The sequence below is a fragment of the Actinia tenebrosa genome, unplaced genomic scaffold (assembly GCF_029948245.1).
Source record: "Actinia tenebrosa isolate PJP-AT-01 unplaced genomic scaffold, QUT_ActTen_1.0 PGA_scaffold13__45_contigs__length_12533684, whole genome shotgun sequence".
Classification (NCBI taxonomy): Eukaryota; Metazoa; Cnidaria; class Anthozoa; order Actiniaria; family Actiniidae; genus Actinia; species Actinia tenebrosa.
Window position 1 is genome coordinate 7,132,319 of NW_028292573.1, and position 8,429 is coordinate 7,140,747.

Here is an 8,429-nt window from a genome sequence, read left to right on the forward strand (position 1 = left end):
CCGGTTACTCACCTGTATCCTGTATTGATTGAATCTAGAAGTACACTAGAGGTAAGTATTTCACTATAGACAGGTGTTAGTATATCAGAGATGAGTATCAACCACAGATGGATCGATAATCTTTAAACAAAGCATATTACAACATGTATTGTGGACTCCTACAAGCTTCAATGTTTTCATTGTAACATTTTCCTTTTTATGTCTCATTATTTTGTCAAGCACTGTGTTAAATTACGAAACTAAATGTGACGGTATCCAGTGATTCTAATGAAACCTTAATACCCCAATATCTATATAGTAAACCTAAACAGTTTTGGATTTAAATATCTTTGAGAAAGTTAGCTATAAAAGATTCTCAGATATCCGATTGTTAAGTAGTCTGGCAATATTCTTGGTGCAAACATTTCAGTCTTTCATGATACACCATGGCCATAATTTATTGCAATCAGCTGTGGAGTCCTATACAAATCAATTCATGCGTCACCTCTGAGGTCTGACCATCATCAATAAGTAGTTTTGGTTAGGTCTCTGCCGTGATCTTAGAGTTATTCCGAGTTCTCCAGTTTTCTGACCTGTGAGTTAGCCATGGCCTAATTGCTAGTTTTTTTCAAATTATCAACAAAATTCTTTTCTACGATTTTGAAGGTGCACATGTCAGGAAACTAGTACCCATAGTGAGCTTGATAACAAAGATGGGTTGATTTGACATTAAAGTGCCTTGTACCACAATGAAGCAAAATGATTTCATCAATATTTCAAATTAGTGCTACATGTATATGTGTTGTACAAAGTAATGTTTTTACTCTATTACTTTGGCTTATCTGTAACATTTCACATGTGCCTCTTGAATGTTGTTCACTGAAGTGGAGCCTCCTAGAAAATACAAAACCAAAGAATTAAGTACCTTGTAATGACATTCTTTTGGGATACAAGCTACCCGTTGATTAACAAGAGGGGGAACAAAGGTGACATAGCAGTAGTACACTCACCTCTGATGGTCAAGGGTTGGATTCCTGGACTAAGCATGACATGTGAGTAGAGTGATGATTGACTAATTGCTTTGAGGGTTTTTTTCTCAAGGCGTTCTTTACAGTTTGTAAAACGTTTCACGACTGGTTTACAATATATTTTTTAGTGGCTAAAAAAGTGGTTTTCCTATTTTCATCATTCAGTTGGAATTTAGAAGTTAATTTAAAAATTAATATTACAGGGCTTTAAAAAATGGCCAATCAGTTGCCAGCGACAAAACACTGGCCAAATTAGGTTTAGCTTGTTCATATGACCAACAAGGCCATATAAGTCAGTTGCCATAGCAGCAGCCTTGGTTCCAGGTTACCACTGCCTAAAATTCTAGTTTTTATGTTTCTGCCTTTAAGAGAAATGGCATCTAATAAGGCTGGGTTAAAATATCTGTTTTGGTCATAAAAACGAATTTAATCAAACAATTTTCTGCTAGGTAGAAAAAATATGCAGTCAAAGCCTGCATGTGGCTACTGCCATTTTCAACATCATGAAGATTTCATGACTGGTGAAGTCATATGTCACATGATTGAAAGATGTGTCAGCAGTGTTCAGCAAAGTATGTCTGTCCAAGTTTGACTCACATTGATCACATATTTATAGAGCACTTACAGTTTTTTATGTGGTCACATGACTGGTGAATTCATTTCACATGATTGTCAATGTGTGTAAGCAATGTTCGGCAATGTTTGTCTATCCAAAATTGACAGACTGTGGTTAAGCATTTGCAGAGTTATCACAATGTATATGTAGTCACGTGATTGGTGACATCATATGTCACATGATTGGCACCCATTTGTAAGCAATGTCCGGCAATGTTTGTCTGTCCAAGTTCGACTGACAGTGGTCAAATATTTGAAGAGTTATTACAGTTTTTATGTAGTAACGTGATTGATGACATCATAGTCACATGATTGCCACCCACTTGTAAGCAATATCTGGCAATGTATGTCTGTCCAAGCTTGACTGACAGTGGTCAAATATTTGTAGAGTTAGTACAGTTTTAATGTAGTCATGTCATTGATGACATCATAGTCACATGACATCATAGTCACCCGTGTGTAAGCAATGTCCGGCAATGTATGTCTGTCCAAGTTTGACTGACAGTGGTCAAATATTTGTAGAGTTAGTACAGTTTTGATGTAGCCACATGATTGAGACATCATGTGTCACATGATTGGCACCTGTGTAAGCAATGTCTGGCAATGTATGTCTGTCCAAGTTTGACTGACAGTGGTCAAATATTTGTAGTTATTACAGTTTTTATGTAGCCACGTGATTGATGACATCATATGTCACATGATTGGCACCTGTGTGTAACAGTGTCCAGCAATGTATATCCGTACAAGTTTGACTGACAGTGGTCAAAGATTTGTAGAGTTATTGCAGTTTTTATGTAGTCTCGTCACAACAACGATCTAATTGGCTCCGAACAATATCCGAAAGCATATTGGACAAAAATCGGTATTTGATTTGGGTTTCCTTTGGTATTTCACTCATGCACTCAACACGACATGGCTACGCTTCTATCGAAACATTAGTCACAAAAATAACAAAGCAATGGCTGAAAGGGGCCTGGACACCAGTGTGTTGTCATAGCAACCACAGTTTGTACATGCTCCATACTTTGAATACGATTATAATTCAATGTTTGAACAACATTCATCAAATACTCTCAGATACATACTGATGAAAATATGGCATCATTAATCTCCTAATTAGCATTAACTTGAAGCTTGAATATCTTAAGAACCGAAAATGCTAACGAGAAATGAAATGCCAGTTTTCTTCTTTTGTAAAAAGCATGTGTATAAATAGTAAAACTTGGAGATATTTTATCGTAGTGTCACTTGAAGCCCCACAATATATTATTTGGAAGAATAGGTTGATCTGGCACACAATTCAATCAAACCCTGTTTTTTTCCTCTGGGTTCTCCAATATTTATCATTCCTTGAGACTCTAACAATCTAAATTTCAATTCTATGTTTTAATTAGCTGCACAATGACTCTGATCAGGTGTGAGTTTGTTTCTGTATATGGATAACAGGTCTGAACAGAGACTTTTTCAAGGAAATGATGGCACAATATGAATATTTGGTAAGAATTCTTTAAGATAGCATATTAATTCATTTCCCTAAAAAGCTGTATGCATTATGCTATTAACAAGAACAAACTAGGCCAACAATTTATAGAATAAAGCTTATCTAAATGATAATATAGATTTCTTAAAATAAGGTGACTGTACTTTAAGTTTGTTCAGGAGAAAGTGTCAAAATAACATGGTATTGTATTGGTAGAAAATATATTCACATATTGGGCTCTGTCACTGCAAATTCACCAAAAGTGTAGTACCAGAAATAATCCATACCCTCCCCCCACTATGTGGCAATGTTTTTAAAAGACCCCCCTAGCCCTGAAAATTCTATTATTTTGTCATACAAACTGTATTGTTCTTGCTGTAACCCCCCACCTCTTGGACGTTTTGTGTGTGTGTGTGGGTATGTGTGTGTTGGTGGGTGGGGGGGAGGGAGGGGATGGAGATGGATAATTTCTGGAACTATATAATATGCAATATATTTTCTCCCACCAGTGATCAAAATTTTGTCATCTCAAAATCTAAATTAGTTTACATTGCATTGAAATTTTTAGAGCTAAAATACGTTTAAAATATAGCATCAAGTGATGAGAATCGTTTTCCGCTTGCAAAATAATATAAAAGTCGAAGCAATTGATTAGGCGAGTAGTTCTTTAACACAACTAGTAGTTTATCCCTTTGAATAGATGAATTGAATCAAAGCATGAACAGTAAACCAAAATAATCTATCGCCATGAAGTTCGAAGACTCTTAAAATTCCTCCCTTAGAAGTCATTAACATCTTACTTAAAAATTCTTGTTTACGATTACCATGGTTAATAAATATTTATAGTTCTGCTGTCTTTAATTCAGGGCATCTGACGTAATGCGGCGATGCGATTTCGCACAATTGACCTAAAAAAAATCGCATAATTTGTAAAAAAAACCGCACATTTTCAACTACAATTAAACGATATATCACCAAGACTTTTTAAAATATATGAAAACAAACCATTCTTAAGTAAAACTAGCAAAGACCATCGAAAACTCCACAAAAACAAGCGTGACTCGCACGATTTCTTTGTTCATCCGCAAGGCGTCACTTGCACAGCAGAGAAAAGGGACTGGCACTAGTTTTGCTCTAATACCACTCGCTATTGGCTGATTTGATCCAATCAGTATTGCTGTTATATAATTTATAATAACAGGTGCTTTTTATGCCTTTTTTTGCTATAATACTAGTGAAGTAAAATCGAAAAAAGAAGTTTATTTTTGTCAATTAGGAAGATATTTTGAAATTAGAATTAGAAAGAGCATCATTTACAATAACTTACAAATCCTCATGTAGTGAAAAAGTATTTTGATTGACAATTTTGAGGACCATTATTGAAAAAGAATAAATATTTATTCAAGTCCAGAAACACAAGCACTGTGGCTTCAGCTAAACAAGAAAAGGCAAACAAAAGATCACACCTCCCAGTGAATATTACTGTAAAAGACAGGGCAAATATATACAGTGGATAAATAAAATTCATTCATTCATTTTTGATTTCATAAGATAATAATAACAAGCCAAAATAATCTATTGCCTATGAAGTTGAAAAATTATTAGAAATCCTAACTTATTAGAAGTCATCATCATCTGCACACTTCTTACAAAAGACAGTTGTCACAGAAATAACTGAATCTTCCGTTTTGTAACAAGATCTTTTCAAAAAGAAAGAAACTGTAAACATTAAAGACCATTTTGAAAATGTAGCTTTATATTCTAGTATAACATGGAGTCTCGTCAAATATGAATGCTTATTGTACTTTATACATACAGGATCACACACCCTCTAGATTCATCACTGTATCTTTAATGCTCAAAGAGTAGGAATAGTTTGGCTCACTTCTATCGTTGTGTTTCATTCTAACAATATCATCTTTCTGTCTCTATTCTATTTGGCAATTAGTTCTCCAGCGGGAATTGGCTATTGACTCTTAGGCAATGATGGCAGGAATTAGATTAAATATAAATAATTACAATTCAATTTAATCTTTTATCAGATTTGAGTTATAGCCCAGTAGTAGCTCATCCAATAAGAACACAGCATTGCTGATATGGATTACACTAAGACACTTTCACTCTCCCTTTTCCTGCCGTTCACTTTTATTCTCATGCCACAAAATTCTATCATATTTTGTGTTTATTTTGTTGATTAATATAAAACATGACTACGAAGATAATAAGAATAGATAAAAAATCTTATTCTCCACTTCCCTTAACAGTTGACCCCCCCCCCCCTAAAATAATCCCTCTCAGTTTTAGCCAATCAAAAATTCCATAGGATTGAGTAAAGACCCCTACAACCAGTATTCTACCATTCACTGGCTGCACCACAACCCATTGCTATCTGACTTCATTATATTCTTACACTTTGGTCTTAAACCTCTCTGTATGTCCCATTCATTCCCACAACCCATGGTTGTCTTACTGTCTCAGCATTCACATAACCAATCAAACAGTGCTTATATTCATGGCCACAGGCTAATGTACTTTGAATGAAAATAATTGTTCAATAAAAAAACAAACTATTAAGTTCAATGTCAAAAAATAAGAACTCTCCTGTTCAAGTTGTCTTAACATGTACATAATTAAGCATGGCAGGTTTCATCCAAGTGCTATTTTCAAGTGTTATGCTTCCATACACAACACTAAACTGTGAGTATTATGTAAACAATCAAATGATATTCAGAGAAAGCAAGCATGTTTAGATCCAAAATGTTTCAATTTTGATGAGCAGCACTCACTAATGAAACCTCTCACAGCAGATAGTAATGTTTTGCTTAAGAATGTTCGCTATCTTCATGTGCAAGAGTAATACACATAACATACCAGCAAATACAGCTATCAAAAAGACTGAGGGAGCAGAGTAAATCATTCATGATCATCTCCAGATATGGTTACTTGCCTGAAATTAAATTAAAGGGAATCATTAATCATGTATTGATCTATATCAAGACTGATTCCATACAGTATGACCTCTTTGCTTATGCTAGGTTTATAGGGTTCGTTAGCCAAAACAATAAAACTGTATTACAAAAGAATATTCCACTCATACGAACGGGGTCCACACTTCACGCATCAATTAAGCACACGCTAATAAGCAGAGCCTGTCCATTTCCCCCGCGTGGGGACCCTGAAAAACTTCTGGCCTGTACTGTAGCAATGTTTTGCTTAAGAATGTTTGCTATCTTCATGTGCAAGAGTAATACACATAACATACCAGCAAATACAGCTATCAAAAAGACTAGGGGAGCAGAGTAAATCATCCATAATCATCTCCAGATATGGTTACTTGCCTGAAATTAAATTAAAAGGAATCATTAATCATGTATTGATCTATATCAAGACTGATTCCATGAGTCAGTCTAGGCTGAATTTGTTTGATCTGCTAACGAGTCCATTGCTTAAATTAATGGCTGCTCAATTGACAGCCTTGATGACCAGCCAAAATAGTTTTAGCTCAGACATCACAAAGCAAAAAATATTAGAGAAAAATTCCAAAGAATGGGGAAAATCGGAGAAAACTATAAAACCAAGACTTGGGAAATTATCGAGATTAATTTTTATGGACAACAATTCCTCTAATTGTTTTCCAACAGTACCTTTTCATGATTGCTAAAATAATATACACCTAATATCATTTTATAACTAAAGACTCATTTGTAAAGGTTAACTTAAAGATACAACAACCAATTGATGGGTTGCAAGCATTCCCAAGAGAGTTAAAAGACAAAAACATGGTGGCCATTGTGGTATTGTTACAATGGTACCAACATGGCCGTGATGATGTAAGGTGTAAACAAAGAATAGTAAAAATGGGATGTCACTAGTTATACAACCACAAAGGAGCAAAAACTATGAATTATAGAAGCATTTAATTTATATTTTGAATCAAAAATTTGAATTATTTTGATTTTAGCAGAGTTTTTGCAAGCAATCATATATTTCTACATTCTAGAAAACTCAAATTTCACTCACTTCTAATTCACCTTTTCAGCGCTAGCCCTCGAGGGGTATAAATTGTTTTAGATTGTGTTACGGTCACCAAAAAGTTCGGACATCGTTCTCGAATTTCCGTACAAATGTACTGACTCTAAATGAACTATTTTCTTGGTTGATGTTAATAAGCAAAGTTCTCTAAATAGGCAAATAATATTTTTTCTAGCTTGATTGAAGCTTTTCCTACTGCTGCTAAGATAGCTAACTAAAGGAATCTATCTAAATTTTCTCTTTAAAGTCAGTGAATTTGTATGGAAATCCGAGAACGATGTCCGAACTTTTTGGTGACCGTAACACAATCCAAGCTAGCGCCGAAAAGCTAAATTGAATAGCTTTTCTTGTGTTCTTAAGGCTTAAAACATCTATTTTCAATCATTTTTATCCTAGCTGTCTGACAACGAAACGAAAAGCCATGTTACACTTGTCACTATTAAACACTTCAAAATCTATATCTTTTTAAATTGCATGGTTATTCATTTATAAATAGGTAAATTACGAGCCTTAGATGAGCCTTATCCATTGCATATTTAAGGAATATAAAACGCACAAGCATGTCTCTGTACTGTGATATAAGCACGCTATTGTATATTTTCTATAAGATTAATTCTTCAAAGATATATTGCCACAAAACAAACCCCAAAGCAGTGTTGGGTATTATGTTTTCTATGGAGGGGTAGGTGAGTACACGTTTTTGTCTTCAAACTACGAAGAAAATAAGTTTAAGAAATACTTTAAAAGACATTGTAAATTGAACAACGATATCCGAAAAAGTTTTAATACCCTTTTTTAGGCCAGTTCAACGATTAAAACCCATTCTACGAACACAAAATGGATGCTTGAAAACAGCGACGAGCGACTTCACACGTGTCACAATTAATGGTCGCTAATTTAACGACAAGACCACAAATATCAGGAAAAAAAGGCTTACAGAGAAGATGAAACATTTAGATTCAATATTTCAAGGGTTCTTTTAAGGTTCTGAACGTTTCTTACCGTAAAGAAATAGCGATTTTCGTCTCCCTTCAAACTTGACGCGGCCATTTTGTTCTTGTGTATCGCATACCCATAAAACCTTGCGCGATTATACTCAACGCAGGGCGAACCTTTCAGCGTGGAACCTTGGAACCACGGAATGGCGGAATGGCGGAATATTTTAAAACGCGCAATACACGAAAAAATATATACTAATAATACAAAATAGGTCCAGAATTTAAAAACTCGCCACCCTGAACTCCAATGTATACCAATGAATGAATGAATGCTAATAAATGGATGAGTGGACCACT

General features: G+C 34.8%; 1 long non-coding RNA gene across 1 annotated transcript; it reads right to left on the reverse strand.

Annotated features, from left to right (window-relative positions):
- Nucleotides 1-704: 704 nt before the first annotated feature.
- On the reverse strand, nt 705-8,194 carry LOC116293684 (uncharacterized). Its single transcript, XR_016119548.1, has 4 exons — nt 8,137-8,194; nt 6,365-6,440; nt 5,974-6,049; nt 705-873 (listed from the first exon to the last, which is right to left on the reverse strand). It is a non-coding gene; the product is annotated as an uncharacterized LOC116293684 (long non-coding RNA).
- Nucleotides 8,195-8,429: the final 235 nt, after the last annotated feature.